A 26,597-nucleotide genomic window follows, 5' to 3' on the forward strand; every position below is an offset into this window, starting at 1 on the left:
CCAGAGGCTGGCCTAGCTGCCATTCTTTTGGGGATGGTGTGCTCATGTGACGGTTGCCCAAGCTGCAGAGAGTGAATGCTGTTACCTCTGGGGGCCCAGGCTGAGAGGGGAAGAGGACAAAGCAGCCTCTTGGAGGAACGCCCAGGCACATTTGGAGGCTGGTGGATCTGCAGTCACTCAGCACCACGTCCTGACTGTCCTCAGCTGCATCTGACAGCCCAGGGATTTGGGGAACATTCTATTGCACCTCAGTTACTTTTGTCTTTTGTCGGACAGCTTAGACTGCCTGTTTCTCGGAGGTGCAGGGGGCTGCTTTCCAGCATGGCTGGCCAGGGCTGCAGGGGAAGGTGGAGGGAGAGCATGGACTTGGGGTGTCACTCGGAGCTGTGGGGGTGTGAGTGCCAGAAGTCCAAACGGATCCAGGTTAGTAAAAAGAGGGGGTCATTTGTTAGTTTAGGTGGTTGAGGGAGATGTTCTAGAAAAAGTTCTGCGGGGTCAAGGATTTTCTAAGGCAAGAACCCTTACACACTCTCCATCCTTCCCTTATTCTCCCTCTACCCTTCTGCGGGGAGATGGGCACATAATCAGAGTGCCCTTGATCAAGTCCCCAGCATGAAGAAAAGGCTGGTCAGAGGAGCTTTTCTTTGACTTTGCAGCTGGCAAACCCCCATTTAAAGAACTTGGCTCAAGCTGGTTCACTGGGTATGATAGTTGGTTTGGTGGAGGTGGGATGGGGAGTCAGAGAAGAAAAAAGGGGAGGGAGGAAAGACATCAAATCCACTGTCTGGGCATGAGAGGGACCGAGAATCCTTCCCATCTCATCCGGAATAAGACATGAGAGGAACAAGGGCAGGAAATAAGGGGCCACCTGGCCAGGGAAAGTCACCGCTTAATCCCTCAGGAAGAAAGACCATAGGAATCCATCTGGAACAAAGAGCCATCTTATTGACTATTTTTTCTCCTCTGGAAACACTACCTGAAGAGAGTCATGTATTCTAACACACTGGTGGGAGGAAGGCTTACTTGCATTGGCTCAGACTTCCTAAAGATACTTTTTAGCTTTCTTTGTCAGAAAACTTGATTTGTTCCTGTCCAGAAGCTCATTGTATTAGTGGCCCATTGCTGCGTAACAAATTGCTCCCAAATGTAGCCCCTTTGCCTCTTAAGATAACACTTCATTCCTCACAGAGTCCATGGGGTGAGAATCTGGGATCTGCATGCTGAGTGCCTCCTGGATCAAGGTGTCTCAGGAGATTGGGGCTGTAGTCATCTCAAGAATTTCTCACATGCTTAGCCTTCTCTTTAGACCATGTTTCCATGGAAATGCCCTGGATTTGATCTTTGCTGTCAAGCTGTCAGCCAGGCCTAAGGTCTTGGTTCAAGACAACTAGGTCGAAGTGTTGGCTTCGTGAGGTGGCTGGCCGGCTTCCGTCCCTCACAGGTTGTTGGACTGAGGGCCTCAGTATGTCACCATGTCCTATGGTCTTCTTCATGGGACTGTTCACAATATGGTGGCTTCGTTGTTCTAATGCAAGTGATCAGAGAGAGTGAAAGAGAGTGAGAGGGTTGTTAATGGAAGCCACAGTCTTTTTATAGCCTAATATTGGAAGTGACGTCATATAATTTCTGTCATATTTAGTTACTTAGAAGTGAGTCACTATATGCAGTCACTAAATCACACTCACACGGAGGGGTACAGGAACACCTGAATTTCAGGAGGTGGCTATTAATGGAGGCCATCTTAGAGGCTGCTCATTTACTTGAGAGGAAACATTTGCAGGACACATGTTTATTCAACAACTATTATATGCCAGTCACTCTTCTAGGGGCTTGGGTGCATTAATGAGGAAAACAAAGATGCTTTTCCTCAAGGAGCTTCCAGAGGGAAAAGCTCCTGCAAAGTTTTTGAGGGATATGAGAACACGGGGCCTTTGAGGAACCATTAGAAGTTCAGAAGCATGGGGACCAAGCTGGATATGGAGTTAGGGAGGTGATCAGGGTCTTCCTTGCTATGTAGAGCATTTGCATTGATACCCAAGGCAATGGGGAATCCTTAGTGGATTTTAAGTGTGAAGTCATGTTCCATGTAGTACCAGGCTGGATGCAGGGAGACCAATCAGAAGGCAGGACAGCAGTTTAGGCAGGAGATGATGCTACCCATCTGGCGAATGGTTAATATGCTATATATCTCTCTATACAAGGGAGTATCATTTAGTATCAAAAGGAATGATACATTGGGTGCAAGTTAATACATAGGTGAACATTGAAAATATGCTAGCTGAAAGAAGCCAGTCACAAAAGACCATGTGTAGTATGATTCCTTTTATGGGAAATGTCCAGAATGGGCAAAGCATCCACAGAGACAGAAAATAGATGAATAGTTGCCTAGGTCTGGGGAAGATGGGGGCTGGGAGATGATGCTAAGAGTATTGAGTTTCCTTTTGGGGAAACTGAATTTATTTATTTACTTAAGAAAAAGAGAGAGAACACACAAGTAGAGGAAGGGCAGAGGGAGAGGGAGAGAAAATCTCAAGCAGACTCCCCACTGAACCTGGAGCCTGACCTGGGGCTCCATCCCAGAACCCTGAGATCATGGTCTGAGCCAAAATCAAGGGTCAGGTGCTTAGCTGACTGAGCCACCCAGGTGCCCCCCCCCGCCACCAAAACTCTTATATTGAATGTGATGATGGCCGCACAGCTCTGAATATACTAAAAAACATTGAATTGTCCACTTTACCTGGATGAATTGAGTGGTATGTGAATTACATCTCACTAATAGAGTGGTTGCAAAGACACAAAGAGCTAAAGAGCAGAAAGGCGCCTGTCACTTGACCTAAGAAAGTTCTTTGGAGCAGGTTTTGGGCTCATCCCTCCTGAAGCCATGACTTGATTCCTCGAACCGTATTTCAGCTCGTCCTGTGTCACTATCATTTCTCCTATTTCATGCACACCTCCTGAGCCCCAACCTCTTGTCTCTCTGCTTTTCCTCACTCTTGTCCCCAGTTCCTCCCCAGGAGCTCCCAGACCTATACTCACTGGCATCTCTCCTCAGACTTGCTGACAGCTCTAGGTCTAGCCTCCATCAGTCCCCTGTTCTGTTCTCACTTCATGTACCATGTCCTGGATGGCCCCCGCTCTCCTTGGCTCAGACCTCAGGTCTCTGACTCATCTTCCACTCATATCTCCATCTTGGCTCTGTCCTCCGGAAAGACCCAGCCTCACCAAGAACCTCCAGGAGAGCCAACCTCCTTCTTGGGGGCCGATTCCATGAAGCAATCAAGCTGTAGACCAGCAAGGGAAATGCCACCCTTTACAGCATCCCCCCCCCCCAGAGGAAAATCTGTAAACATTCACGTACTATAAATTACAGGGAAAATGTGCAGAGAGAGTGAAATAGCTTCTTCTTCTTAAGAGATTTATTCATTTATTTGAGAGGAAGAATGAGAGAGCATGAGCAGGGGGAGAAGCAGAGGGAGGGAGAGAATCCTGAAGCTGACTCTCCACTCAGGGCTCCATCCTAGGACCTTGAGATCATGACCTGATCCGAAACCGAGAGTCAAGGCTGCTCAACTGACTACGCCACCCAGATGCCCCTGAAATAGTTTCTTGTTAATCATAGTTCCCTCGTTACTGAACTCCTACTATGTGCTAGGTAATTTATGTGCATAATCTTCTTAAATTTTTGCAATCCTTTGAGGTCGGTTATGGTTAACCACACTTGACACATGGTGATCGGTGGCTCTGGACTCTGGGAGGTGGTGTGACGAAACCACAGCTGCACGACCGGGTGTTGGCAGAGCTGGAATATCATCCCAAGTCAGCATGGCTGCAAGGCTCCTGCTCTTCTCAGTGCCCTGTGCTGCCTCTGCTAAGGGCACATGAGTAGCAAATTCTGGTCATTAAGTTTGTTTCTTACACTATTGGTTCCTTGATGTGGGGGCAGGGGGAAGACTGTTCTTCTGAGTCCTGTTCTGTATTCAAAGACCTTTTGGTCACCAGATAGCCAATGAATGATTTTTTTAAAAAAAGATTTTATTTTTAAGTAATCTCTAGACCCATCAGGGGGTTTGAACTCATAACCTTGAGATCAAGAGTCACACAGTCCACCGACTGAGCCAGCCAGATGCCCCTCCAATGCCTGAATCCAGCAGGAGTGGGGTCCATCTATCTGCTTCCCGGCTCAGTTTTTCTCTTTCCTCTGTTTCCATGAGTAGAGTGAGCAGTGCTGACAAGCACCTACTCCATTTCCTTGCCAGAAGTTGGTCTTTTAGCTTTGGTTCTTGCCTCCTCTCTCCCAAATCTTCTGGGTCCCTCAGTCTATCTAGCCCTTTTTCTTCAGAGCTCTTGATCCAATTTCATTCATTTTCTCAGTCCACAGCACCATTGCTCTATCAGACCAACACAGTCTCATAGCTGAATGATGGCCACAGCCCCCCAGCTGCTCTGTCTGCCCTGGTCCCCATCCCTTCCAATCTTCTCCAAACTGCACTCAGGGAGGTCTGTCTAAGATGAAAATCTGATCTTTCCGTGTTTCTGACCAAGTGCTTTCGATGGCTCCGCCTTGCTCCTGGGATGGAGTCTAAAATCCTTCCTCAGGCCCTCCACGATCTGGCCCTGCTTCTTCTCATCTCTCACTGCTCTACTTGCCAAACCCCGTGCTCCAGGAACTTCTTTCTGTTTCTTGAAGGCACTACATTCTTGCTTGCCTCTGGGCCTTCCTATGTGCTTTCTTCTTTGCTAAGAATACACTTCTCAGACATTTGTCTGGCTTTTTCAGCCAAACTTAGCTCCTGACTTAGGCGTTGCTCATTCTGGGAAGTCCTTCCTCCCACACCCTCCAGGGCTGTGTCACGTGTATCTCCGTGTGCTTCCTTTATCTTATGAATTATCATTCTGGACTCCAGTTTATCATCCATCTATTTCTCCCACCAGATTTCAAGCTGGGGCAAAAGTGTGGGGCTCGTTCTACTCATTGTGCTACCCACCAATGCCTAATATGATAGATGCTCACCTACTAAATGGAAGTTGTGGCCAGCACAGCAGTAGGTCTTGTAATTCAAACTAGGGTAACAACATTACTAGAAGGTAGCATGTCTTCATAGTGGTTTGGTCCTCCTTAGGACCTGACTTTATGGAAGGATTCTGGTAACAATGTTATTTACTGATACTAAACATTATGACATATTATTGCTCTTTTTAAAATATATTATTGCTCTTTTAAATTTATACTTTGAGAATGATGCCCCTGGGAGTAGAAGATTGATCTTTGGAGTGAGACAGAACTAGTTTTCCATCCTGGCTGTTCCCCTTCTTGGTTGAACCAATGGTCCCCTTTGGGCCTCCATTCTTCAGCTAGAAATGGGAATAATTATATCCACTCACAGGTTTGATGAGAGGAGAGAATGCATTAAAAGCTCTTGGTATAAGGCCTGGCCCAAAATAAGCACTTTGAAAATGCTAGCCATTATTAGCAGAACAATAAGGATAATAAAAGCTACCTGACTGGCAATTAGATACTTGACAGATGGAAGTTGTATTGTTATTGCTATTATAATAAGGGAATGCTTGTGGTTTTCTTATAGTGGTTCTGAGATGGATTGGCAGGAAGCTGCTCTCTGGGGATGTAGGCGAGAGGAAGCCATTGCTGGGAAGGTTTTTCCCCTGGTTTTCTGGCAGCAGACATATGATGACCAATTCTGGTTGGACTATGCTAAGGAGAGTGTTGAGAGGGAGTCCTCCAAAGGTCGGGACCTTCTCCTGGCAACTCTCTTCTTTGGGCCAAGCTCAGCACAGCATTTTGGAGAGGCCCTTGGGACCTTTCCTCCTGCTACCCTGAAGGAATGAAAAGACAGTCCAGGGCAGCATTTGGAATCACAGGAGGTGGGGGGACAGTGTTGAAAAGAGAGCTTGGTACTTGGAAAAGACCACATCTATGAAACTGTACGGAGACCTCATAGACACATTTTGGTAACAAGCACTAGCACTGCCAGGAGGCTCAACTGCTAGTCTGATGGCATTTCCATTCTGACCTGAGACTTCTGGAGGCTGCTTTATCTGCAGTGTGTGTCTTGGGCTGGCCCTTCCCTCCTCCTCTTTCCAAAGCTTGGCCTTTAGGAGTGTGGGTGTTGCTGTTGCTCTCCCTAGTTAAGAACAGGGAAGTGAGCTGGGTTGCAGAAGCCCAGGGAATTTGGCTATGTGGAGCAGCAAGGCTGTTGCCAACTTGGCTCCTGACTTTTGTCTTCTAGCATCTTCCATGTGCCTCAGGCCTGTGATTCATGGCTACCTAGAGGGATTTTTAAAGCTGAGAGTGGTAGAAGAGGGTGGGTTTGGGGTCCTGGGTGTTGCTGAGCTGGACCTTGGCCTCTACACCTTATATCTGTGTACCCCTGGTTAAGTTATTGCTGGTGCTTCTCAGAGCTGGAGCTTCCTCATCACCAAAATGGGGGTCATAGCTTCATTTAATGTAATTCTTAGTGTTTGGCTTTGGTTCTGTCGTATTATCATTTGTTCTCTTTGTTTTTGTTCTTTTTTCAAAAAAGATTTTATTTATTTATTCACAAGAGACACACAGAGAGAGGCAGAGACATAAGCAGAGGGAGAAACAGGCTCCCTGTGGGAAGTCTGATGCAAGACTCAGTCCCAGGACCTGGGGTCATGCCCTGACCAGAAGGCAGACGCTCAACCACTGAAGCACTCAGGTGCCCCTTTGCTTTTTTTATGTTTTCTACTTCCTGCCTCCTTTTGAATTATTTGAAAGGTTTTCAGTCTTCCATTTCAATTTATCTTTGGAGATAAATCATGTGCAACATACAGACTCGTGTCGCTCCAGATTCATATGTTGGAGGCCTAAGCCCCAGTGTGGTGGTATCTGGAGGTGGGCTTTCAGGAGGTCGTTAGGGTTGGATTAGGTCATGTGGGTGCAGCCCCCTGCACCATTCATGCCCTTAGGATGGGAGACACCAGAGAGCTGGCTTCCTCTCTCTGTCTCCACCTGCATACCCTGAGGAGAGGCCACCTGAGGACAAAGCAAGAAGGCTACTGTGTACAACCCACAGAGAGAACTCTCCCCAGACATCCACCCTGCTGGCACTCTCATCTCTAACTTCCAGTCTCCAGAACTGCGAGAAATAAATTCTGGTTGTTTATGCCACCCAGTCTCTGATATTTTGTTATGGCAGCCTGAACAGATCAAGACAATAATATCTCTTGTATGTTTTTTCTCAGTGGCTATTCAAAAGATCATAATATAAATACTTAATGTTTCATGGTCTACTTAGATAGTCTACCATTTTTAGTGCAATATAGGCATCTACCCATCTTGTAGGCCCTATACCCTTCTCTCCTGTATTTTGTGCTTGTCATATGTATTCCATGTACACACACTAAAAATCTCACCAGACAATGCTATAATTTTTGCTTTTTGCTATCATACATATTTCAAAGAACTTAGGAGGAGAAAAATAGTTATGTAAGCAATGTGTCATTTTTCTTTGGCTGTTTTCAAGACTTTTCTTTGTTTTGGAGGTTTGATTGTGATGTGTCTGGGCATGTAAATCATGCATTCGAAAGCATTTTTTGACATAAGGGGAATATGCATTGTGGAAAAAGGATTCTATGCATTGTGACTGCAAGTTAGACAAAGCCACATAAAATTTAAAAACACAATTGCATACAATATCAAGTCTCTTCTGGGACTTGAATGGTCCTAAGGATGTAGCAGGATGCAAAAACTCACCAGATCTTAAAGCTTTAAAATTACATTTCTTAGGCTATCATTGTCTTAGTCCCATCGAGGTGTTATGACAAAGAACCACAGACTGGGTAGCTTTTAAACAACAGAAATGTATGTCTCACAGTTCTAGAGGTTGTAAGTCCAAGGTCAGGGCACCAGCATGGTTGGATGAGGGCTGTCTTCTGAGTCCCAAACTTCTCATTGTGTCCTCACATGGTGGGAAGGGGCAAGAGAGCCCTCCTGGGCTCTTTAATAAAGGCATTAATCTCACATGTCGGGTCCATCCTCATGATGACCTAAACACCTCCCAAATGACCCTTTTCCTAATTCCATCACATTGGGCATTAGGATTCCAACATGAATTTTGGGCACACATATATTCAGACCAAAGCAATCACAGATTTCTAGAATCTATGGCCAGAGGGAGAAAGACATTTATATGCTGGGAGCTTGCCAACAATAATGGGAGCTTCAGACTTTTGTCAGTAAAAGAATTTGGTAATGACCTCCCCCCATCAAGGATGTGGGCCAACTGATGTCTCCTCTTGAAGTTATGGAAGAAGTGATATCAACCTTCATAAATAGGGCTGCAAATAAGAATCTAGGCAGCCTGCTCCATTCCACATCTCTGTTAGTGGATAAAGCCAACTGCAACAAAAAAAGCATGCCTTAAGTGGCCCGAGGCCCTTCCAATTGTCATGATGAATATGAGGGCTGCAGTTCAAAGGACTGTGGGGCTGCAGACCAGATGACACCGTCAGGGGACAGCCTGTGATGGCTCCAATCCCTGGAGGACATATCACCATCTTCATCCAAGACACATTTTCTATTCCAATTCCTTCTCATCCTGAGTGTGAGCTGCCAGGACACAGGACTCCATGCCAACCCAGGAACTCCAGCCGGGAGACTGTGTACATGAAGGAATTCTGGATACAGAACTCCCTCACAAGTGGATGGATTGTGTCCTGTGAAATTTTTATACTCCTGAGAATTGGCTCTCTGCTACAAGCTCAGAGACCAATGGACAACAAGCCACAACTGACCCAAACCATAGCCAAAAGAATGTGAGCCTCCCTCCTCAACAAATGACTGATGTTTAAACTTGATAACTGAAAATTTGCACCCACATTAGGCAGCTTTAAACTAAAGTAAAAGGGGATTATCCTGTGGCATTTGCAGCTAATGGTGAATTTCATAATCAAGCTTTGAAGAACTGTCTCCAGATCCAGGATCAATGACTTCTCAGGATTGCTGGTGTGAGCTGGAAGACCTTGGAGCCCACACAAATATGGAATTCACAACAGTCTTCATTCATGTGTGAATTATAGGTGCACAGAGTAGGGAGCTCATAATCAAGGGACCTTTGTGTCACAAACTCTGAAGGTAAAAACTCAACAAACAAAAACCTCAGTATTTCCTTTGGTGTACATTAGTTGCTTTGCATCAAGCATTAGTTTGATGTAGTCTCACTTGTTTATTTTTGCTTTTGTTGCCTTTGCTTTTGGTGTCAGAGTAAAAAAATCATTACTGAGACTGATATCAAGGAGCTTAACTACCTGTGTTTTCTTCTAGGAGTTTTATGGTTTTAGGTCTTATGTTCAAGGCTATAATCAATTTAAGTTAAATTATCCATAGGGCATAAGATAGTGATTCAGCTTCATTCTTTTGCAGGTTGCTGTGTAGTTTTATCAACACCATTTATTGAAGACATTTTCCCCACTGTATATTCTTGGCTCCTTTGTCATAAATTAATTGACCACATCTGTATAGGTTTTTTTTTTTTTTTCTGGGTTCTTTATTCTATTCTTTTGACCTATATGTCTATCTTTAGTTGTGATCATTTTCTATTGTTATATAGCAAAACCACAAACTTAGCAGCTTCAAATAAGACACATTTATTATCTCAGCTTCTGGGAGTCAAGAGTCTGGGCATGATTTGTGTATAAATAGGAACCCAGAGACTGTCTGCTCAGGATCTAACAAGGCTGCAATGTGGCTGGCAACTGGGTTGTGTTCTCATCTAAGGGCTCAGATGGGGAAGGATTTGATTCCAAACTCATTCAGGTTGTTGGCAGAATTCTGATGAGGGCCCCAGCATTTTGGTGGGTGTTGGCCAGGGCCACCCTCAAGTCCCAGAGGCTTCCTGCAGTTCCCTGCCATATGGACTTCCAGATAAGCCATTTATAACATGGTGGTTTGTTTCTTCAAGACCAGGAGGCATGCCTCTCTCTAGTTAAAAGTCTTATATAACAAAATGTAACCACAAGAGTGACATCCAGTCATCTTTGCCATAATCAGAGCAGTGACATCCCATCACCTTTGCTATATTCTAAGCAAATCACAGTTTCTCCCCAAATTAGAGAGGGAGGGGATTGTATAAGCGCATGATCCATTGGGGGTTGCCTTAAGGTGCATTTGCTACACTGGGTTATGAGACAGATGACCCATATTTTGCCCTATCTCCGGCATTTACTGGATGCATGTCTTTCAGTGAGTCATTTCATTTCTCTTCATATGTAGCTTCATCTCTAAATTGGAGCTAATAATTTACTCCCTGCTCATGTCACAGTTTCTAAGAAGATTAAATGACATAATGCATGCACAGAGGCTACAAAACTGAAATTATAATGTACCAAGGAACACAAACTGATTACCCAGATGAAGCCTTTATTATAACTAGTTATCTTCCTTGGAATTGGATAAATGTTGAGTTACATAAATTTCTGATCTATCTGTTGTCAGGGGCTTAAATAGACTTGGATAACAAAAGACTGTGTTTAATTTTATAGAGACACTTATAGCTTAATCAATTATGCTAATGGAAATGTATATGCAAAAATCTTGACAACTAAGGGACTCTTGAGGGTACTTTTAAAAATTACTTAAAGCATCATAAATATAGATTATACAACTTATGCATAATATCCTGCTAGCCAGAGATATCTGCCAAATAAATGCAGGGCTGAAGTCATGCAATGAATAATAAGTCAAAAGTAAACTTCTGAATCTGGTACTACCAGAGCCACAGAATGGCTCTGTGACATTGGGAAATGAATTTATTGCCCTGTGAGCCTCAGTTCCCTCATCTGTAAAAATGAGAAGGATGATCTCCAAAATCTCTGAGGTGCCTTCCAGCTCAAAGATTCTAAGAACCATACTGACAATGCCATTTCCGGATTCAACACATTTATGGTTTTGGGTTATAATAAGCAGATCTAACTATCATGTTCCAGTGTTGTCAGAGTCCATCTGTTTACATAGTAACTTGAATTGGAAGTTGAATTGTATATGGTGGGTGCTCTGGGGTACCACCCCATCTCCCTTTAGGACCAATATACATTTATTCCTCCGGTGGCTGCCAATGTTGTTGGCAAATACCTGAGTTCCTCCTCAAAGCTGCGCTCAGCTGAATAGAGCTACTGGGCTCAAGGCCATGCAGCCTTTTCTGGGAGCAACTCATACCCAGTGACTGGTCAAAGCAAGAGTCATAAACTGGGAACATAAAGTCACAACCCGCTACCTGCATTTAGGGTAGCTCTAATGGTCCATCCTAACTCAAGAGTTCCCCATGGGGTTGACTGAGAACACTTTTGGAATAATATCGCACTTCAACTCCTTCTCCTGCCCTGCCTGCTGTCACCGCCTTCTCATGAGTGTTAATCCTGAGAGTACTTCTTAATCAACTACCATCTTAAAGCCTCTTTCCCAGAGAGCCTAACCTAAGAGTTATTCTGTTAGCATCCAGCTTCAAGTTATAGGAAACCTAGCAAAGTGTAAGTTAAACAACAGAGCTCTAGGGTTAGTTAATTTAGTGGTGTGAGAGCATCATCAAAGGTCCAGGTGCTGTCCAGCTTTTCATTTTGCCACCACCAGGAAGTTAAAAAATGGATATGCAGGCAATTAAAAAAAAATAGAACAATAGACCATTGATAACCTTAAAACTGGTTTTTATCATGACAAATTTTCTTTCTAAAAAAAAAAAAAGAATAACCAGGGGAATATTAAAAAAGAAAACCATAGCTGGGGGCATCACAATGCCAGATTTCAGGTTGTACTACAAAGCTGTGGTCATCAAGACAGTGTGGTACTGGCACAAAAACAGACACATAGATCAATGGAACAGAATAGAGAATCCAGAAGTGCACCCTCAACTTTATGGTCAACAAATATTCGACAAAGGAGGAAAGACTATCCACTGGAAAAAAGACAGTCTCTTCAATAAATGGTGCTGGGAAAATTGGACATCCACATGCAGAAGAATGAAACTAGACCACTCTCTTGCACCATACACAAAGATAAACTCAAAATGGATGAAAGATCTAAATGTGAGACAAGATTCCATCAAAATCCTAGAGAAGAACACAGGCAACACCCTTTTTGAACTCGGCCACAGTAACTTCTTGCAAGATATATCCATGAAGGCAAGAGAAACAAAAGCAAAAATGAACTATTGGGACTTCATCAAGATAAGAAGCTTTTGCACAGCAAAGGATACAGTCAACAAAACTAAAAGACAACCTACAGATGGGAGAAGATATTTGCAAATGATGTATCAGATAAAGGGCTAGTATCTAAGATCTATAAAGAACATATTAAACTCAACAGCAAAGAAACAAACAATCCAATTATGAAATGGGCAAAAGACATGAACAGAGATCTCACAGAGGAAGACATAGACATGGCCAACAAGCACATGAGGAAATGCTCCGCATCACTGGCCACCAGGGAAATACAAATCAAAACCACAATGAGATACCACCTCACACCAGTGAGAATGGGGAAAATTAACAAGGCAGGAAACAACAAATATTGGAGAGGATGTGGAGAACGGGAACGCTCTTGCACTGTTGGTGGGAATGTGAACTGGTGCAGCCACTCTGGAAAACTGTGGAGTTTCCTAAAGAGCTAAAAATAGAGCTGCCCTATGACCCAGCAATTGCACTGCTGGGGATTTGCCCCAAAGATACAGATACAGTGAAACGCCGGGACACCTGCACCCCAATGTTTATAGCAGCAATGTCCACAGTAGCCAAACTGTGGAAGGAGCCTCGGTGTCCATTGAAAGATGAATGGATAAAGAAGATGTGTTCTATGTATACAATGGAATATTACTCAGCCATTAGAAACGACAAATACCCACCATTTGCTTCAACGTGGATGGACCTGGAGGCTATTATGCTGAGTGAAATAAGTCAATCGGAGAAGAACAAACATTATATGGTCTCATTCATTTGGGGAATATAAAAAATAGTGAAAGGGAATAAAGGGGAAAAGAGAAAAAATGAGTGGGAAATATCAGAAAGGGAGACAGAACATGAGAGACTCCTAACTCTGGGAAACTAACTAGGGGTGGTAGAAAGGGAGGTGGGTAGCGGGTGGGGGTGATTGGGTGACGGGCACTGAGAGGGGCACTTGATGGGATGAGCACTGAGTGTTATTCTATATGTTGGCAAATTGAACACCAATAAAAAATAAATTTGTAAAAAAAAAAACACCTTAAAATTTCCAGGTTATTGCTAATTATGTTTACTAAGCCAAAGTAGACACAAGCAACAGTTGTTGGATGCTTAATAGATATGGGACATATTTTTACTTTACCAAATTTAGTCCTTATAATCATCCCATGTAGTGAGTGTTATCCTCACTTTATAGATGAAAAAACTGAGGCTCAGAAATGTGAGTGATATGTCTATGGTCATATGCTACTAAATGGGCAACCTTTGACCTTTTGGCTCCTAAACAGGCATTAAATTCTTTCCATTATAGTGGCTCAGCTTCTGCCAATGTCACCCTAGATGCCTGTAAAGAGAGTTCTTTGATTGGAAGCAACAGAAACTGACTTTGACAAGTATAAGCAAAAATGGGATTAGTTGGAAGTTTATGAACTATATTTTGGTACAGGAAAAGACACTTCTACAGGTATTTCAATCACAAAGGGACTTGATACAGAGAATTATGTGCTAAAAAAAATTGTTGGAAGGGCTGAGAAGATTCTTGGCTGAAATTTTAGGAAAAACTACAGAACAATATACACCAACCCAAGGGAAGTTATTGCCTTTGAGGTCACCTCTGAAGCTAAGCTAAGATCAAGAGCCAACCACTGCTACCCCTAGCTGCAAGGGAGTCCAGCATACATAGTTTTAGCTTTTCAACCTCCCCAACCAGGAGGGTTGATGGAAGCTAAATGCAACATTTAGCTCACAAATATATGGGGTAGCTTACAAAATTAAAGAAAAAAATCAGAGAAAATAGGTCTTGGGAATGATAGGAACTAGAGAATTTCCAGGGACTTGGCAATGGGAACTAATGGAGAGGTTCGCTACGGTTCAATCCACTAGTTCCTTCCACTTTTAGCCAGAGATTGGTCATCAAACTATATCAAGATAAAGAGGTATTTTAGGGTTGGGGGATGGGTGAAATAGGTGAAGGGAATTAAGAGTACACTTAACATCATGAGTGCTGAGTAATACATAGAGTTGTTGAATCACTATATTGCACACCTGAAACTCATATAACAAACACAGTACATTAATTACACTGGAAATAAAATAAATACTCAACATTATGCATAAATAAAGAGATAGTTATGCAGAAAATAAAGAGGTATTTGGGAGTATCTGCAATGTACACAGCATAACGGAAGGCAGTGAATGGGAATGTTAACATTAATATAAAAATGGCCTAAGGTATCAGCCTTACCATCAGGAACAGTATTGCTAGGTCGTACAGTTCAAAACTGTATCTAAAAGCAAATGTCACAGTATATCTTTGGTACATGATATTGGTTTTTCATGAACAATTGCAAGAGTTTAGGATGATTGACTTCTATATGGTGGGTTGTTGATAAGTTGTCTTCTTTTATTTTTTAGTTTAAAAAATTTTAAAGATTTTATTTATTTATTCATGGGAGACACACAGAGAGGGGCAGAAACATAGGCATAGGGAGAAGCAGCCTCCTTGCAGGGATCCCGATGTGGGACTCAATCTCAGGACTCTGGGATCATGACCTGAGCTGAAGACAGATGCTCAACCACTGAACAATGCAGGTGCCCCTAGGTTGTTTTCTTTGTGATAATCCCAAGACTCTTCCATCCATTAAAAGCACTACTTTATTAATACTCATCTCCCTCTGAGGCCAGCAAATGGTTGTGCCCTATGATCTCCAGCAGTTAGACTCACAATCATGTGGTTGTTATCTCCCTTTCCACCCACGCCCCCCAGTTATACCAGCAACAGAACTCGATACTAAGACTTTTAGCAAAACAACATCCCATGGCCCTTTTTTGCTTCTATGTAGGGCAAAGGAATGTAATATTCCTAATGGCCAAATTGCCTGAACAAAACTCTTTAAATAGAGGCTGTAGATTATTGATTTTTTTTCAGGTTTGTGGTGAAAATCAAATACGTAAAAGTTGAGAGTTAAGGGGAGAAGACAGATTTCTTTACAATATGGATAAGGAAAGGGATTTCATTCCATGTACTCATGTTAATAAACCATATTTATTATTATACAAAATATAGTAGATAAGTAAAAATAAATGATTATCTTTTGGTTAGTCCAGTGAATGAAACTGATTTTATTTTTTCATATCTTCTTTCAATCTTATCTTTCATCACAGCTAGTTTTTAGATTGTGTGATCCTAGTAGTGATCAATGTTACTCCATCTGGATTGTTCATCACGAACACCAATGCAGCTTTAGAAATACAGTTTCCAACCACAGGACTGACTAGAGATTTAGATTCAGTAGGTCCAGGATGGGCCTGGGAAAGAGTATGTTTAAACATTTCACAGGTAATTCTAATATACATTCATGTTTAAGAACCACTGGCATCAATAAAAATATGAAAGCATAGTTACTTTTCCTGGCTCTATTTAATAGTCATTTCTTATAATTGTAATGACTGAATCAAATAAATGTATTTTCTTCATCATTTCCCTTCTGTTGAAGGTTTCAATGCACACCATTTTCTCAATGATACATAGCACCATAACGAACACTTTATAAAGCCTTTTTCCTTCTTCCAAATTATTCTTTAGGAGGAAAATAATAATGTTGTTGAGTACTTTAAAAATTCTCCAAAATAGTAGGTTAGTACAACTGGGTATATATTACCTGCATTTCAAGCAGCTTGATTGAGTTGTGTTTTTGAAGAAAGATTATTGATTGCATTTTTTTCCCTTTCCTACTTCAAAGTTGAATATTGTGACTGTTTTTGTCTCTCTGGCTTATACTCACTCCTGCATACATTTGAAGAAGTGTGTACTGGAGGCAAAATATTTTAGTGGAAAGTATGGGATTTGGAGGCAAAAGCCACAGGCTTCATTTCCAACTTTATTTATTTATTTATTTTTTTGTATTCTTTTTTTTTTTTTTTTATTCATAGAGACACAGAGAGAGAGAGAGAGAGGCAGAGACACAGGCAGAGGGAGAAGCAGGCTCCACGCAACAAGCCTGATGTGGGACTTGATCCCGGGTCTCCAGGATCACACCCCGGGCTGCAGGCGGCGCTAAACCGCTGCACCACCGGGGCTGCCCCATTTCCAACTTTAAATGAAAGTGGGTAGTTTATTCATGAGGCTTCGGAGTTATCCTCATCTTTATAATAGAAGTCATGATGCTTCTGCTTTTTCCATGGCTTGTTCTAGGGATCAAATGTCATAATGCTTTGTAGATTGTTATATGAACACAAGTTGCTTCGACCCACTAGACTAAAGTTTTGCCAAGTATGTGCCCCAGGCAATGTACAAAATAATTCCCTGGGAAACAAAGAAGAAATCAGAAATGCTATTTATACTTTTATATCTGGAGAATGAAAGTTGCAGAAGTAGAGTGGTCATTTGTTAACTTCCAGCATCCTGGGACATTTTGTATTAATATGTGCCCAGGTAAATGACTTTGTGGAATATATTCAATTAAAATGAGAATATTTCCAATATTTCATAATGTGATGGTGACCCCAGTGTTCACTGGTCATCTCATGGCAAACCATGAGCAAACAAAGTAAAGAAGAATTGTGCATTTTTCCTTTATGAAAAGCAAATGTGCTGTGTTTACTCATGTTTCTATGATAAAGTGCATGTCAGTGGCATGCTACTCACCCAGTCCTGAAAACCAAAAATAAAACATGTTCAATTTATCCTTTGACTACAAAGGTGAAAATTTAATAGTAATTGAGAAAATAAATACCTTTTCAAAAGAACTGATGCCTTTGCAGGGGTAGGGGGTGGTGGAGGCATTTTGAAAATGGGTGTTTAGAGACATTGTCACCAGTACACGATTTTTTGTCACTGGATATAAAGTGTGACACCTATTTTTTTTAAAGAACTCTTTATCTGTATGCCTAAGCTTGGAACCAGTAATTTCTAATCTGTTTTAAAGTCTTTTAAATAAAGAGGTTCAGTGGACCTACCCCCAGCAAATAGAAAAACACAGAACATCTTCTGGTTAGTTTGCAAGAACTGCTGATTGATATCAGGGGAGATGAACTTTTACTAGTCAAATGTATCAAAATTCCTTGCAAAATTGGATGCAGAAATGAAATGAGTATCATATATGCAGGCAACATTGTAGTCCTTTGATTGGAAGGGTGAATCTTAAGGAGATACCATGGTTAGTTATGAGGATCATTAAAACAAAATATGAAAATCGACCTTAAAATCAGCCCTTAGATACCTGATACAAAATAAAACCAGCATTTTGAAAATAAGAAGGCATACTCAATCACATCACTCTAATTTAAAATATATTATTATTATTGATCATTTTATTTTGGTCAGATTGAGGGCTTTGTATCTTTTTTTTTTTGAGGGCTTTGTATCTTTAATAAGGAGTAAATACTATTGATTTATAACATATATTTGTATATAATATATAAATAAATACTCATGTATTAAAAATACATGCTCAAATGTATTCTTTTTCCTAATGGAAGTACACACACAAGAAAATTTAGAACTTGCTACCCCTCAACTAAGAGCTCCTCAAATATTATTCATCATTCTGTCACCAATGTTTGACAAATAGTATATGACATTGAAATAAATAACAAAAAAAAATAGAAGATTAGAGTCATTGATGTAGACAGCTACTGGATCAGTAGATGAATATTAGTTGGAAAGACATATTGATTGATAGATGCCACCATAGTGCTAGGTATTAGAAGGGACTCAAACGCAGTGCAAGTCTTGACACCTCTGCCTAGGAGCTTACTATCTACTTGGGGAGATAAGTACATACATAGGAAATAGTTCAACAAGATCAAGAGGTACTTGGTGATTAAATGCTTGGATAAGTAGAACTGGCATAAATGCAATAGGTTATACTGTTTCAGTCAGTAAACCTAGAGCAAGTAGAGCAGGATTGGAGGCTCTCCTCTCTCACTCTTTAGCTCTGCCTACCAAAGATCGTATAAGCCCACTTAACTCCCCAGCTAGAGAAAGGAAATTTCTTGTATAAGGAATGTTTTCTAGTTGCTGCTTTAATCAGCTCAGTGTTTTTGGTGAGAGATTTTCCCTTCTAAAAACTATAATTACAGCTTCCATAAACTCAAATCTGGGAATGCCTACAGGTGACCCCTAGCCTTTCTTACTGAGACATTGTCACAAAAGAGAGGGAAGAGGAAAAACAAAACAAAACTCTCTAATTTAGTTGTTGAACACCTACCTTGCATCCTCATAAATTTACCAATTCAGGAAACCTGAAGGGAACATGGACATTCACTTGGAGATTGGCTAGTTTGCTAAATGCCATCTTTCATATGGCAAGGACATGCTTAATGCTGAGAAGATTATGATGAATAAACAAGCAATCAGGATATAAAATGACATGTACAAAAATAAGAAAAGGGCTTAACATTTTTGTGTTAGGCACTGCTAGTCATGCAGCATGCATTCATTGGTACACATTGTGTGCTAGGTCTAGTCCTAAGTGTTGATACAGAGGTAATTATAAATCACAAAAATCAAGAAGAGAATTGAAGCAACTGGATCGATTTGGCCACCCACTGAAAAATTCTTTAAATGACAGAAAACACACTTTTTAGAAAGAATAAGTTTGACCTAATAAAAGATAATCAATGATTCTACTTAATACAGCTAGAAAATCTGGACAGAATATTTTAAAAGATCTTCTTAAAGGCACCATATTGATGACAAGATAGCAAAAAAAGCCACCATGCCACTACCCAGAAAAGGACAGCAGCACAGGGCAATGATAATCTCAGTGTCTGGGGCTACTTTTTCCTCTAGGGAAGTGTGTCAGTTTTGGAGACAAAGATTAAAACGTTTCAGGGCTATAGCTCTTTTTCTCTCAAGGAAAATGAGGAGGGGATACCAGTGAATATCCTTAACTTTGAGTGGGACACTGAATGGAGTAAGGATGACTCTGGTTCATCCATTAGGCCCTCTCAGAGATTAGTGACTCAACTTTGAAATGTTTCAACTTCCCAAATTGGATTTAGGTGATCCAGGAGGACTAGCATCTCAAGGTTCCTAGAAATAGCAAACGTAGGTTCTCTCTGGAGGATGATAGACTCATCATAGGCCTCACATTCATTTAATAAATATTTTTCTAAGAACTATGGCTGGAACACAATACAAATGAAATAAACATACAAGGAGACAAGAGCACATGAGTGAAAACCAACAAAAGCAAGAGAAAAAACAGATTCACAGTTGACTTTTAAATTGCCACCCTTATCATACTCAAGAGGCTAAGAGACATAGTTAAGAATACCAACACAACATGGAAAACTATATGGAAGCCAAATGAAAATTCTAAAACTGGAAAACTCAACAAATAAAATTAAGAACTCTGTGGAAGGAGTTAAGCAGTACATCTGTGGAAGGAGTTAAGCAGTACATTTGATATTTAAAGAGAGAAATAATAACCTAGAAGATTGCTTGGAAGAAAATATTCAGAATGAAATGAGAGGAAGCAGGGATGAAAAATTGGAAGTAAGAGACATCAATGAAATGGTACGAGAACTAACTGATGCAATATTGGAGCCTAAGTTCAAACAAAGAGGGGGTATAATACTTGAAGAACAATGATGGATATTTCAAATTTATGAAAGACATCAGACCATGGAACCAAGAAGCTCTACAAACCTAAACAGGATAGATATAAAGGAAAATACACTCAGATACCTTACAACCAGATTGCTCAAAATCAAATAAAAGATGAAATCTTAAAGGCAGCTGAACAAAAAAGACCCTGTAACCTTCAAAGGAACAAATATAAGGTTTATGGCTGGCTTATCAACAGAAGCAATAAAGCTAGAGACAAGGGAAAGAGAGCTGGTAAGTGCTGAAAAAATGTCAATCTGCCAACCAAGACTACTATAACCATTGAAAATATCTCATAATACTGAAGGCAAAACAAAGACATTTTCAGAAAAACTGAGAGTGTAGCACTCCTACTAAAAGACATGTGAAAAAGTGTTCTTCAGACAAAAGGAAAATTACCCCTTTATGTACAATTAAAATTATATATAACACATATTTAAAATACACAATAGCAATAATGTCAAAGTGTTCTAAATGCCAGGACTTCTAACTGCTCAGAAAGTGCATAATATTTCACTTGGATAAATCAGAGATACATATTGGAATCACTAGAATAACTTCTGAAATACCTATAGAAGTGAATATAACCTCCATGCTAATATCTATGGAATATTAAGGATATGAGATAATAAAACGTTTTTAGTAACCTTAATAAAGGCAAGAAAGAAAAAAAGGAATATAACAGGTGAATGAACTAAGTACTAAGATGGTAAGTTAAAGCCTGGATATATTGGCCATTACATTAAATGTCAATAGAATAAATGTTCGTTCAAAAACCATAGATTATCAGAATGGATTTAAAAAAAATCTCAAGCATATGATCGTCAAAAGAGTCATATGTAAAACATAAGGCTATCTAGAGAGCAATTATAACAAAAGAATGAAAACTGAAAAGAAAGGTGGTATCGTGTTTATATCAGACTGAACAGCTTCAAGGCCAAGAATTGCAAGATGTAAAAAAAACTTTTTGTACTAAAAATAGGTTTAACTTTCCAGGAAGATATAACAGTTCCAAATTTGTGTATTCTTACTAACATTGTTTCAAATACATATAAAGTTAAATTTGATGAGACTACAAGGAAAAAGACACAAATTTGCTGCCAGAGTGAGAGATTTCAGCATTTTTTTTTTTTTTGAGTAACACCTAGGAGCAGGGAAATTTGTAATATTTTTTTGTATGGAGAACATAAAGACAATTCAGTCTTTTTTCCAGTATGGTTGACTGAAATCTGCTTTATTATTGATGATATTTCAGGAAAGTTCCTTCTGGCTTCAGAATTCACTACTAGCAATGTCAAAGTTTGGAAGATGTGGATCAAATTTCTTTTGTATTTGAGTATAAACTTAGGAAGGATTTTCCACAAAGTCTTTTTGCACCTGTTTTTTTTTCCATTCAATAGCCCATGTTTTTGATGTCAGGCACTGTATCTTGGTGCCTGATATCACAATTATGGGATCATGGAAAGACAAGCCAGTCTTAAAGATGGATGTATCTCTCAATGAACAGTTTCTGGCTCTGGACATTGTTTGTCTCATGATTCTAGGTGGGTCGGCATAGTGGGCAGTAAGAGTATTTCTGAAAGTCATTCCTTTATGGCACAACTAACAATAATGTAATCATGCCTGGAAGCGACTGCAACCACATAAATACATCCCACTAAGCTCACACTGAATGAATCCACATCTTAACTTAAGCTGAGTTCCCCCAAATGACGCAACTACTCCCACATCAATCAACATGAGGGAAAGTTCGAATGAGAGAGGGCTAGACTGGAGAGACAGCAGTCTTAACCAATTATGGATAAAACATAAAATTTGGTGTACTTCATAAACACCAATGACTGTGTGACTTCTTGGAGGGGCCCCCACAAGTGAGAGGCCCCAAAGATTATTCTCGATTAACTTCATAGTGAATCTGCCCCTGCCTGGCACATAGTAGGAACTCAGTCAATATTTGTTGATGGAATAAATAAAACCTACATGACTCCAGTCCTTTACCAACTGGAACAGATGCTAGCCATTAACAACTAGTACAGCCATTCTGGTGAGTACCAGGTGATCTCTGGCACAGTCCCCACCCCAGCGATTTTAAGTGGGATCTCACTGTAGAGTTGCTTTGGCCCAAGAAATGACCTCTGGGGAAAGGTATATCACTCATACATAATTAAACAGTCTGTATTCAACTTGGGGCTACATCAGAGAACGTGACTCCTGAGTTTGTGAAGAAGCCTGGTGGATCCAAATTTAGCCCCTCCAAAACTGCCATCTTGGCCCTAACCATAGTATAAAATTTGGGACAGTTAGTTAAGCATTGCCTAGATTGAACAATTTAAAGCCCTACCCTCAACAGTGCTCAAAGAACACACAGGACTCAGCTACCTTGCAGTTAAAATCTTTTTTTGTATTCTGTTCCATTGAAATCTACTGGTCTAGCTTGTGCTTTGAATGGATCTTTTCCTCGGGCATGGTTTTGAGCAACATGCATTGGTTATTTGGAGAACATTGTTTCACTGAGTTACACAGATATCCCAATTGTTTTTTCATTATACAATATCAAAATATTTATTTTTGCTCTTCTCAGGTGATGTGCTTCCCTGGAGAATGTCATCTGTTCTCAAGTGGGTTCTCCCCTTCATTTTCTGCCCTTAGCTTTGGTGCTAAAACAAGGGATGCTGAATTCCATTTCAGGGACTTGGTACCATTGGGGCCCCGTCTCATCTTTCTCACCTGCTTAATTTCTATCTAGCTCAGTTCAAAGCATACTCTGGGCAACAAAGGCCTTCCCTGGTATCCCAGAGTAGAACAGATCCCTTATTCATGCCTTTAGGCTGTGGACTTCTGAATGTGGGGACATTTACCACAAAGGACATTTGATCATTTCTTTTTTTTAAAAATTTTTATTTATTTATGATAGAGAGAGAGAGAGAGAGAGGCAGAGACACAGGCAGAGGGAGAAGCAGGCTCCACGCACCGGGAGCCCGACGTGGGATTCGATCCTGGGTCTCCAGGATCGCGCCCTGGGCCAAAGGCAGGTGCCAAACCGCTGTGCCACCCAGGGATCCCCCATTTGATCATTTCTTTACATTTTTTTTTTGTTTATTTATTAGAGACACAAAGGGGGTGGGGGAGAGAGAGAAAGAGGCAGAGACACAGGCAGAGGGAGAAGCAGGCTCGATGCAGGGAGCCCGATGTGGGACTCGATCCCGGGTCTCCAGGATCATGCCCTGGGCTGAAGGCGGCGCTAAACTGCTAAGCCACCCAGGCTTCCCTTGATCATTTTTTAAAAAAGATATTATTTATTTATTCATGAGAGACACAGGGAGAGAGGCAGAGACATAGGCAGAGGGAGAAGCAGGCTTCCTGTGGGGAGTTCAATACAGGACTCAATCCCAGGATTCTGGGATCACAACTTGAGCTGAAGGCAGACACTCAACCGCTGAGCCATCCAGGTGCCCCTTCAATCATTTTTTGTATAAGTTGTTTATCATCAAACTCTCTAGACTCTGCTTAATTATCTGCTTCCCGATGGAAACTCAATCAGAGCAAGAACCACAACTGCTTGGCTAACTGCCATGTCACCAGCAGGCAGTTTTCTACCTCTGTGCTTGGAGCAGAGCAATATTTATCAATATTTGTTGCAAGAATGAGTGAATGAGACTGACTGTGTCCAATGGTCTACTCTGTGTCCAACCCAGACTATGTAACTGGACACCTCCTCGTGAGTATCCCACCAACCTCTGCGACATTCATCTTCCCTCTGCTCCACTGAACCCAAGCTACAGACCCTCTCATGTGTTCTGCTATAGCTTTTCAAACCATCGCCCTTCTCCACTCCTCCCCTTTCTGTTCTTGCACAGCTTAGAGAAAATGATGGTTTACAAAAACACATCAGATTGTGTTCAGATCCCTTGCACCCTGGGTTACAAACCCAGATGGTCTCATACCATCTGCTCCCTCTCTGCTAACACACCAAACTCATTCCCGTCTTTGGCTCTTGGCCTAGCCCTTCCCTCTGCTGGGAATATCCTTTCCCTAGTCTTTCTGCAGCTGGATCTTTCTGGGCCTTGGATTATAGATTCAGATTACAGATGACCACTTCAGATCTGAACCAGCAAGTGCACTTTTCCTAACTAGTCTTTTGCCCATTTAAAAAAAAATTAGTGTGTTTGTCTTCTAATTATAGAGTTGTAGGAATTCATTATATATTATGGATATATAGCCTAGGTCAGATATACGTATATGCCCTTTAATTAGATCCTCAAATCAAGGGAGTCTTTGACATCAGTTTTTAAAAGTGTCCGGGTGATTCTAATATGAAGCAGAGTGGAGAACCTCTGGTCTGGCCTAACCTCGCTGCTCCAACTATGGTCCATGGACCAGCAGCATTGCTGTCACTTGCAAGCTTATTAGAAATGCAGAGTCTCAGGCCTCATCCCAGTTCTACTTAATCTGAATCTGCATTTTAACAAGATCCGCAGGTCATTGGTACTCACATTACAGTACGAGAAGCCATCTTAATAATCTTCTTGGGCTATTGTTAAAAGGGCAGTCAGTGAAGAGTGAGGAACAACCTAGAGTTACTCAGGTCAGACCCTGGGCTACTCCTGCTTCCCTGAAGGGTACACATGGCCCTGGCTTGCATGGTGCGTGTCAGAATATGGGGCAACTACTGATAGTGTTAAAATTTTTTTGAGTAAATTGTAAAGATGTTATTGGCTTTATTCAATGATAGCTGCATTGGGTAACATCCACTCTAGCAAATAGGAAGGAGCTCTGAGGAGCCGTACAAAACGAAAGACTTTTATTGGCAGACGGGAGCCAGAAGGAGAAACTTATACTAGGTAGAAAAGTGGGTTGGTCATTGCAAGGTTATTTTCCTGAATTTAGGAGAGGGCGGAGATTTATTAGGCTGCTCACCTAATAGCACTGGTTTCAGATTTCACTTCTGGGAAGCCAAAACTGTAATTAAGTTAGGTCTCGGTTTGGTGATGTGAGGCTTAGCAAAAGCGACGGCATCTTGGGCCTATTGTCTTACTATTTGTTTGTTTATTTTAATAAAAATATAGTTGACCTACAATGTTGTGTTAATTTCAGATGTACAACATCAAGATTTGACAATTTTATACACTACACAATGCTCGTCACAATAAGTAATAGTCACCATCCGTCACTTCCCAGAGTTATTACGATATTATTGGCTATATTCCCTATGCTGTACTTTCCATCCCTGTGACTTATCTGTTTTATAAGTGGAAGTTCTGTTGTCCTGTGTGTGTGTGTGTGTGTGTGTGTGTGTGTGTATTTTTTTAAGTGGGCTGAGCCCAATGTTGGGCTTGAACTCACAACCCTGAGATCAGTACCTGAGCTGAGATCAAGAGTCTGATGCTGAACTTACTAAGCCACCTAGGCACCCCAGTTGTCCTGTTTCTAACAATAAGTTAGTCCACGAATTTCCAGACATTTCCCCATGCTTTAGTTATTCTCCAGTTATTCACAAAATTTCTGGAAAGGTCTGCAGGGATAGCTCATTACCAGCAAGAAAAATAGTTTAAGTAGTAACCCATCAGAAACAAATGTGGAGCCCAGAAGATGAGGCATTCATCAGTCTTTGCCAGGTGTCATTTTGTAATCTTTGCAGTCTGGCTTGGAAGGGAACCAGGGGCCAGGAACCCCCCTTTTGCCGCAGTCCTCTCCTCCTCCCTTCATCTTTGTCTCTCTTCTCTTTTTTTCTCTCTCCACTTTTTCTTCTCTCTCTCTTTCTCCTTGTGTGAGGGGGCTTTTTGATCTTTCATATCTTTAGGGTAGCACATCTGGCAGAGGAGCCAATGGTTCTCTCTGGCATCGCAAATCCCTCTTAGAACATCACATTGAGATTTTCCTATGTTAATAAAATATCCTGTCTCCTCACTGAATTACCCAAGAAGCCTCAGATGATGAGAAAGCAAAGAAAAAGATCTAGATGAGGAAAAAAGAAATCCTCATCCCGCTACATACACATATAGACATATTAGGTTTTCACTGGGTGTTTTACAAATTGAAATCATACTGTGCATTATTATATAGGCGCTTTCTTTTTTATTTAATATGTCACATGCATCTTCCCATACCATACCTGCACTTTTTTAGCACTTCATTTAAATATGATTTACATATAGTAAAATGCACTCGTCTTTAGCTTATAGCTCAATGACTTGCAACACACACACACATATATATTCATATGTGCACAACTCATATAAAGACATAGAACATTCTAGGACACCTGGGTGGTTCAACGGTTGAGTGTCTGCCTTTGGCTCAGGTTGTGATCCCGGGGTCCTGGGATCTAGTCTCATATCAGCCTCCCCACAGAGAGTCTGCCTCTCCTTCTGCCTATGTCTCTGCTTCTCTCTCTCTGTGTCTCTCATGAATAAATAAATATATGGCTAGTCCACAAATTGATTGCTGTTTCTTTTACTGATGAATATTTCCAGTTTTTGGCTATTATGGGCTGACATAGTATTCAGACTTCTATGACAGAAATATCATAGACTGGGTGGTTTATAAATAGCAGAAATTTGTTTCTCACAGTTCTGGAGGCTGCAAGCCTGAGGTCAGGGTGTCAGCATGATCGAATTCTGATGAGGCCCCCTTCCTCATTGTATACTGCCAACTTCTTGGAGCCTCACACTGTAGAGAACAGAGAGAGGAAGCAAGCTCTCTCCTGACTCTTATAAAGGCACTAATTCCATCATGAGGGCCCCACTCTCATGACCTCATCTAACTCTAATTACTCCCCAAAGCCCCATCTCCTAAT

General features: G+C 41.2%; 1 long non-coding RNA gene across 1 annotated transcript in view; it reads left to right on the top strand.

Moving 5' to 3' along the window:
* Nucleotides 1-250: 250 nt before the first annotated feature.
* LOC140603849 (uncharacterized) overlaps nucleotides 251-26,597 on the top strand; it is a 46,820-nt gene continuing 20,473 nt past the window's right edge. Inside the window, exon 1 of the long non-coding RNA XR_012006835.1 lies at nucleotides 251-423. This is a non-coding gene — a long non-coding RNA (uncharacterized lncRNA). The remainder of the gene's footprint in view (nucleotides 424-26,597) is intronic.

This window comes from Canis lupus, chromosome 14 (assembly GCF_048164855.1).
Source record: "Canis lupus baileyi chromosome 14, mCanLup2.hap1, whole genome shotgun sequence".
NCBI lineage: Eukaryota > Metazoa > Chordata > Mammalia > Carnivora > Canidae > Canis > Canis lupus.